The 8584-nt window shown below is 37.8% G+C and overlaps 1 protein-coding gene across 2 annotated transcripts in view; it reads left to right on the forward strand.

Moving 5' to 3' along the window:
- The window catches only part of RBM26 (RNA binding motif protein 26), a 94100-nt gene extending 86885 nt beyond the window's left edge, over positions 1 to 7215 (forward strand). For both annotated transcript variants that reach the window (XR_009461702.1, XR_009461762.1), the window contains exon 23: positions 1534 to 7215. The gene's annotated coding sequence lies outside the window, so the exon portion shown is untranslated. The remainder of the gene's footprint in view (positions 1 to 1533) is intronic.
- The last annotated feature ends 1369 nt before the right edge of the window (positions 7216 to 8584 follow it).

Here is an 8584-nt window from a genome sequence, read left to right on the forward strand (position 1 = left end):
AAATAGTATCATATTTAACTAAATATTGTTACCAATTATTAGCCAATTAAAATTCTAAAGTTTCTTCAGAAAATAATGGAAGCAATTGCAAAATTTATACAAACTTATAAACAATTTTGGTTGTTATTCTATTTCTTGATTTGGATTTGGGTTGCTCCTACAGTATCCCATTTATCACTTTCAGAAGCAGCTGTTTTACTAAGAAACAAATTGGGAAGAATTCAGCCTGGGTTTTTCATATTGGGATGGTTTGCTAACTGGCTAGTTTGCAGCTGATTCCAAAAACTAGGCCTCCTTTGTGGCTTTTTCTTCAAAGCTGGAGCATAGTTGCAGCTGATAGGAACAGCAGTGCCCTTTGAAAAAGCTAGAACAGTGGAGGACAGATTTTTGGCAACTGCTGAATTAGAACATCTGAGCAGTCCCATAGGGCTGTTTGTTACCATCTACTCCTTGCTGTCTTGCAAGCCCTCATCTTTGTTTGTGGGTTAAGGAACCTAACGTAGAGAATCCAGTTTTTCTGGTATCTCTCAGAAATTCTTAGTAGTGATTTCAGATTGCTGGCATTCACAAAAACTAGTAAAACTCTTGATTCTTTGTCCAAAACAATTTGTTCTCCACCAGTAGATGATTGTAGGATCATAGGAAAGTAGGACTGGAAGAGACCTTACAAGGTCATCCAGTCCGGCTCCCTGCTGAAAGCAGGATCATCCCTGACTCGACCAGTTTTTCCCAACAAAAGCATGCTATCAGAAATGAACAGGTCTCCTGCGGAATTTTGCCATTGCAATGAGCTACAATAAGTATGAGGATGGGGAATTCCTTAACAGGTGTGCCACAGAAAAATTTTATTAATGTAAGTGTGCCTTGCGCTGGAAAAGGTTGCGAAACAATGGACTAAACCATCCCAGCCAAATGTCTGTCTAACCTGCTCTTGAAAGTTTGTAGGGAGTTGTGGAGATTCCACAATTTTCTAGGTAGCCTGTTCCAGTACTTGACAACTCTTATTGTCAAAGTTCGTCCTAATATCCAATGTAAATGTCCTTTGGGGCAGCTTAAGGCCATTGATCCTAATACTGCCTTACGAACACAGAGGAAAGCCCATCTCCATCCTCTCTGTAATCCCTTTGGTTTTGTGAATCCATGGTATGGGCCTATTTATGTAGCTTATGAAATATTTTATTGTGTTTGATTGCATTGCTACATTAATGGTTCAGCATTAGTGCTGTATACTATAGATTTATTTTCAATTTTTTAGTCTTCTGTGCTTTTATTCCCAAACATATTTTGAATTGATGTAAGTGGTAATTACGCAGCAAAAATTAGGGATTGTGCTTTTCTTGCTTTTAACCCTTTAGACCTAAACTGAGTGAAACTCCTGTAAAACATGACATAAGCCAGTTATTTGTTTTTCCCAATAGTTAACAGCTTACAAATTCATACTGTGCATGCTTTTAATATTTGCTGTATTTGTTTATATGTTTATGAAGACATTTTATTTGAATGTTAATTATGCATCTTTTTTCTTTTGTTCAGAAAAGTGAAGATTCACTTTTTTTCAATAGACTTGTTATGCTGAGACCAAGTGATGTCTTTTCGAAATGACTTCTCGTCTGGTCCTGTAATTCCCCTATGGTACTGACACTGTACTATCTTCCTGATTTACTGCTGTCCTGATGCACGTGCTTACTACAATACCAAAACATCCTGGTTTTAACTTTCTCCAAGATCATGACAAGTTAACTTTCTGCAATGTTATTTCCATAGGTATGTGAACTGTGTATAGATGCTTCCTTGTCAACAGCTGGAGAAAGACAATATTGGGGCACTCATTCTTCAGATGGGATTCTTCTTTCAGATAAAAGTGTCTGCAATAGAAATGTGGAGTTTTTTTTAATTTTATTTTGTTTTTGTAAAATTTCATTTTGTTATTTTTAGAATGTACATTGGGACAATGTCACTAATTGTCATAATTTTATTTGTTGGCAACATTTCCCAAAACACTTATCTTTGCAATAGCTATGTTGTACTTTTACATATGATTTTTTTTTTTTTTTGGTAGCTTGTTTTTAAGTACTTTCTGATGAGCAAATTTGCTTTGCTAAGAAACAGAGGGAAAGATATTACATTATGACTTGTGGGTTTGGCTTCTCCTGATAACAGTGGAGGGATGTTTTTTGACAGCTGCAATTTGAAGTCATTTAAAAGCTGCTACTTTACTGTCCTTAGAACTTGAATGATCATTGGAGCATTTCCTCTGTTTAGCAGTAAATGGTGATTTCTGCTTTGTGGGCTTAGTACCCTTCTAAGCTGTGAAAAAAAAAGGAAATGTCATTAGACTTCTCCAAATTTTTTTATAATGATTCTTTGCTACATGGAAGATTTCTTCCCTCTGAGGCAAACCCAACCTTCTCTCTCTACAGCAATTTGCTCTCTGGGGAGATAAGAAAAAAGTTTCATCAATTGTAAAGGTTTCATCATTATTCTCTATCTTGCATGGAATCTTATATGATAAAAATGTTTGAGCCAAAATGTTTCCTACTGGTGGAAAAAGCAGACGTTTGACAAATATGTATGTTGATATATGCATGTTAAATTGCATATTGTACCAAAACAATGTGCATCTTGCTAATGCACATTTGCTCTAGGTGGGATGTACGGAAGCACAGAAATGCCTTAAGGGCATAAAAACGATCATCTTCCAGCTGTGCAGGACTGTGCTGCATAAAGCTGGGGAAAATGTCCTTTTTATTATAGTATCCTGTTTTGAACGTGGAAAAATGTTCTTTCTCAACATTTTCAACTCACTTTCCTCTTAGGATAAGAGACTTTTTACAGCTCAGGTGATAATGCTGTGTTTTCTCTTTTGAAAGCTAGAGGGCAGCATGGGTACACAAGTGAAACACCCAGCAACTAAAAGTAATTTGCTCTCATTTCAACACCTCCTTTTTATATGATTTCCCTGTTTTTCAGCTCTCATGCTAATATTTACATTTCTTTTAGAAGACTCTATGCATCTTTATCAGCTCAGCAGAAATTCTGCTTTTGAGTTGGCACAAATGCCTTGTTTAGATTTGGCTACAAGTGTTAGAATTTAACCTTACATGTTAAAATCCAGATAAAATAAGAGAGCATTCCTATGTAGGAACATTCATCCACCCATCCATCCAACTCTTTTTTTCTTTAGTGGAAGTTGAATTGTATTTTTCTTAATAGACTGTGATAAAAACTGCAAAGAAAAAATAGATCTTGCGCAGTTATCTTCTGTTCATTGTGTTTTTTGTCAACTCTTTTGTCTGCCAAATCTCATTCATATCAAGCTCTAGAATAAGTGCATAGGTAGTGGGCACAGAGCTAAAGGGTCATATCCCAAAAGGAAATGAGGTTTAACTACTTTCATATAAACCATGAAAAAAAGGAACATGCATTTAGGCCACTTGAAAGTCTAAGGAAATTTCTATTGATAAAGTAGATAACTCTGGTTTGTGGCAGTCTAATATTTATAGTAATGCTTTGGTTTGATTTCAAGCTGCACTAGCTTTCAGGAAGAAGTAACTTGGACTGGTACAATGTAATTGACATGAATCTGTTTCAGCTGCTGCAATCAGATGCTATTGATTTGTGTAACTTTGCTATTCACTGATCTCTACTTTGGAAGTTCCAAATGTAGACCATGAAACATGGACTTCAGATCCAGATGTATGGGACAAAAGAGGAACAGGCGTACCCTTTCGCTTTTCATCCCTCTTTTCTTACCTCTTGTTGCTGGATGTGAAACTTGCTGTCTTACCAGTTAGGGTTTTTAGATCCTTAGAAACCAGCCATATGCACCTTGGCATACACTTTCAGTGAACATTAGCTGTCTTCCGAGATGTCCTCTTTATATCTCTGTCAGTAGAATATGTGCCTCCAGCTTCACTGAGCTGAACAAAACTTATAGGGAAGTCATGCTCATTAGGACCACAAGTGACCCCTCGTGTCACTTGAGACAAATATATAGAACCCATTGTTTTCATATTAAGTTACTTTGCTTGTAATCTATCTTGTTTGTATATCACCCAGCCTAATGATTGAGAGCAACAGTAATATAATCGAATTCAGGATCCAAAAGATTATTTCAGTTTGGTTAGGAAGAGAGCAATGTGTGAAATGTAACTTGATAGAAAGTAGGAGTATGATTAAGTAGAAAGGAAAAGACAGCCCATTTTGATGTCTGTTCTATGAGATGGCAGGTTTCTAGAATCAAGGAAAAATATTTGAACTATAAAAGGGTTAAAACTTTGACAGAGAACTTTGTTTAGCCCTTTTCTGAGTTTCTCTTATACTTGAAATATAGTATGTGTGGAACTTTTGTTTTAATGGTTTATTTACTTTTAGTCCATAATTCTGCCCCAATGAGAATAAAATGGCAAAAATTATGTGGAAGGAGAAGCTTCCCTGGGTAATGTTAACAAGGTATTACTATATCTACTAGGTTGAAATGTTTCAAACTTAGACCTTGTCTTCGTTGCTTCCAAGGACACCCCACAGGTAAAAGATCGCTCTAAAGTTGTTCATTAGAGAGTCCCACATTTTCTTTCAAAGCACAGATCATTTTCATTGTTCTCTTTTGTCTTCTATGTTTCTGCCATTATAGTCCACATTGTTTGATGTTGTAGTGGGAGCAAGAGCCTTCTCTGGTCCCTCTTCTTTCTTCTTTCCTCCTTAAAGTGCCGGGCCCCATTCTGAGCAGTTACCTTTTTTAGAATCTCGAGTCCAAACAGTAAACACTATTTGTGCTTGCCTTGTCTGCTCAGCGAGTCTGTCCCCATGGGAAATAGTCCTTGGGCTCCCAGACCCTGTTAGTCCCTCCCTCAGCCCCTCTCAGGGGTCCTGGCCCCTTTGGTCCCACTCTTAGCACCTATCTGGGCTCCTGAGTGCTGCCTGGCTGGGCTAACCCAGCTATTCCACGTCCCTCACTCCTGAGTCTGCAGGTGCTCACCATCTTCCCCCTGCCACGTCTCTTGTCCAATGAGAGGGGTGGTTTCCGGCATGGCTCCACTCCTCCAGAGCTTCCCCAATGCTTCTGCCTGTGTGCTGCCTCCAGCTGCTTCAGAGGTGCTGTGCGTGGCTCTGCCAGCCATTCCAGACATTCCACCTGTTCCTTGCGACTGTCTCTGGCTGTTCCATTCTGTTTCCTCCCTAGCTGTTCCCTGTTCCTAGCCTGACCTGGCTGTCATCCCAGTCTGTAACCTAGGAGGGCTAGGTAGCCTAGGAGGGCTTTTCCTGTATGCAGTGTTGCTTGGTGTCCTATGTCCAAACTCCTGCTACAGATATCCTCATGGTAATACTTGTATTCTTAACTGGGAGCCCCTTTCATGTGACTTAAGGAACTTTCTGTTGTGTTGCACCATATACAGATCTGAGCTACCTGTAAATGAGGTAGCTTGGGTACCTGGACACTGTAACATAGTGCAGCCATACCCAATAGTGGACTTTCCATCATTACCATATTTCCTTGCATACAATGCACACCTTCCTGAGAAATCAGCTCCCCAAAATTGGGGTGTGTTTATTAAGTGGGGGAAGCTGATTTTCTGCCCAGGATAGAAGCACCTCGCTTTAATTCCCGCTCCACAGTGACATTACTGTTCAGGTAGCTGAGGGATTCAGTTGACTTACTGGCTCATTGCTCTTTACTCCAGAGGTGTTAATGACCATATTTATCTTTTTAATGGTCTTTATGTTCCACTGATCAAGCTATCTTTAGGGCAGTGTTGCTGTCTGCCAGTTGCTCCTGGTCTCTCTCTCTCTCTCTCTTTCACAAGTCTTGGAGACTCTTTAGCTCTTTTCAAAATCGTAGATCTAGCCCTGGAGACCAGTCTTCAGCAGCAGCTAGGGTTTCAGTGTTAGTTAAGAAAGGGAGGGTGATTCAGCTGAACATTAGGTTCTGTACCATTATCAGTTCATTCTGCCTTTCAAAAGCAAAAGCACATAATTCTGAGGCATGCTGTATGTAAGAAAATTCAGGAAGAAATTCTGATCCTGAAAATGCATGAAGTAAAGGAGAATGTCAATTCCCACTTAAATCTTGCAGTCATAAATATTTTCAAATGTAGAAAAAATCAAGATAAGTACAGATTCTCTGCTTAACTGCAGTGGAACATTATTTACAGTATACCTCCAGTGCCTGGGTCTTGGGTTTGCAGCCTGGGGGCTATGAAGATAAGCTCAGAGTTTTTATGACCACCTTACTTCTTGTGGCTAGATGGAAGGAGGGGTTTTTTTCAGTTTTAACATGGGATTAAAGTATTGAAAAAGTTGAGAACCAGTGCCACAGTAATTTAATGCCAGATCTGTCCTGGGATCAGTTCAGTCATATACACAATTAGAAAAAAGAACAACAAAAAAAAGCACAATAGAAACTGTTGGCAAGTGTCCATAGATACTGCCCAAGGATTGGATTAATATGGATGCTGAGCATATACTTTTCACCTACTGGTAACCCTTCAGAAGAAATTGTGTAAGGGAAGGCTTGTATTACAACAGTCCCAGCATATTTCAGAAATGTTTTTTTTTTTAGTAATTGCTAAGTAGACGTTAGTTTAATATCCAATATTGGTGACTGCACTTAAGTCTCAGACTATGAACTACTGAACTTCTGATGCTTTTCATTAAAAAAATTAACTTATTTCATGAAGCCCATCCATCTACATGAAGTGACCCATGTTTATGTAGCATTGTACATTCTTGCCTTCAAATGTGGACTTCCCAGTTTACAAATCCATTCCCACAAATTATGCAGTTGGACCTATTTGTTATTTGTATACCCAGTTTTGAAGGTGAAGTGAGGCAAAAGGAAGGACAGAGCAATAAAACTGGTTTTCATCTTGAGGTTGGAAATTGGTCCTTTTCATTGCTTAGCAGATGCAGGCATGGTAGGAAAAGATTTTTTTTCCTGATCTGATCTAGAGAAAAAAAATTGTATAAAAAGGTTAACCTCAACTATCTGGAAAGCATAATACATGTATGTAACCTTTTTTTTTATCTTTTAAAGTTATTTAAACCATGAAAAGTTGATTCACATAAGTTACTACATTTTGTTATGTAATGTACAAGTGAATGGAACTGTACTTGAATACTTTATTGTATTGATTAACTTGTCAAAATGCTTGTATTTCTTCACTAATTTGATATTGATTTTAACATGTTAATATTAAAATAATTACATAAATATTCCATCTGTATCTGTTTGTAGCATCACTGAGCTTCCTTTTATAGTGGGTCTTGAAATTCTGTTGATTTTTGTCCCAGTACATCTCTCATGTCTTTCTTTCATTACCAGTAGAGTACCTTGTCTTGTGAGGATGCTGACTGATTAGACCACTCTACCCTGCAAAAAAATCTTCTATATGTTATATTTTACATATAAAATATTTTCCATTTTCAAAAAAAGTTAAAAATCAGAGAATGTACCCTGGTTTTAAATATGTGCATTTTAAAATGTTAGTGGTATAAGCAAATATCACATTAGAAAATGAAGTCTGAAATCTTTTTAAAAATTGACAGTATTTTGGATGTCATTAGCAAATCTTTTATAGAGTGATTATGGACTATAAAGTACTAGCCATAGATTAAGATTTAAAAAAAACTTCTAAAAGTAATTCCAGCAGATAATTACTAGTATTGCTGTAGTCACAGCCAGGATTGATGGCAACTTGATTGGCTGTAGCAGTTACTAAAGTTCACATTTTATGACCTCCTTAAAAATATTAATTTAGAAGCTTATGAATTACTCTCTGGAGTCATCCTGAATTAACAAATACTGGCCTGTCTTTTTAGCTGCTTAAATTTTTTCTATTAGACCATTTCTGCTCACCACCACTGAATTTAATAGTTTTTACAGGAGCTAATTTTGTAAGTAGTGAAGAATAACTCTTTCATGACCACGCACACATTTTTTCCCAAATGTTATCATTAAGTTGCTATCTCTCATTTCGAAAAGAATGAGGAGCTCTGGATTTTGTTTGGAAGTTGGCTTAATCAATTCCCTCCCGTGTGCACTTTAAGAACCATCCTTAGAAAAAGATGCATGTTATGGGCTTAAGGTCCAGTTTAGAAGAGGATTTTGAAACCTAACATGGAATTTAGGCACTTAAATCCAAGTTGGGAAGCCAGCCAGAAAAACACCCTGGTAATCTGTTTAGGCACCCGAGAGTCTATAGGTACTGAAGTTTTAACCAATGAAGTTATAGCAGCTTACAGCCAGTGGTATTTCCATCTTGACTGAGCTTAGTACTTCAGTGCTATTCTCACACATCAGCCTGTTAGTGTGCTCAGAGCATGCCTAGTATACACTTATCTGTATTAAATTCAACAGAAAATATAGCAGCCACTTGTTTTCAGTCAAACACAGAAGTGGAAGAGGAGGTGGTGGATCTTCCCTTCATACTTAAACCCACATCTGCCACAGTTCCCACCTTCCAGGAGTATATACTAACCACTGCACTGTAAGCTGCACTGAATACTTTTTACAGCCAAGGATGCAACATTTATGAAGGCAGAGAGGGGGGTGGTATGTCCAGTGAGGAAGGGTGCTCTCATTGGA

Source organism: Alligator mississippiensis, chromosome 1 (assembly GCF_030867095.1).
Source record: "Alligator mississippiensis isolate rAllMis1 chromosome 1, rAllMis1, whole genome shotgun sequence".
NCBI classification, from domain to species: Eukaryota; Metazoa; Chordata; order Crocodylia; family Alligatoridae; genus Alligator; species Alligator mississippiensis.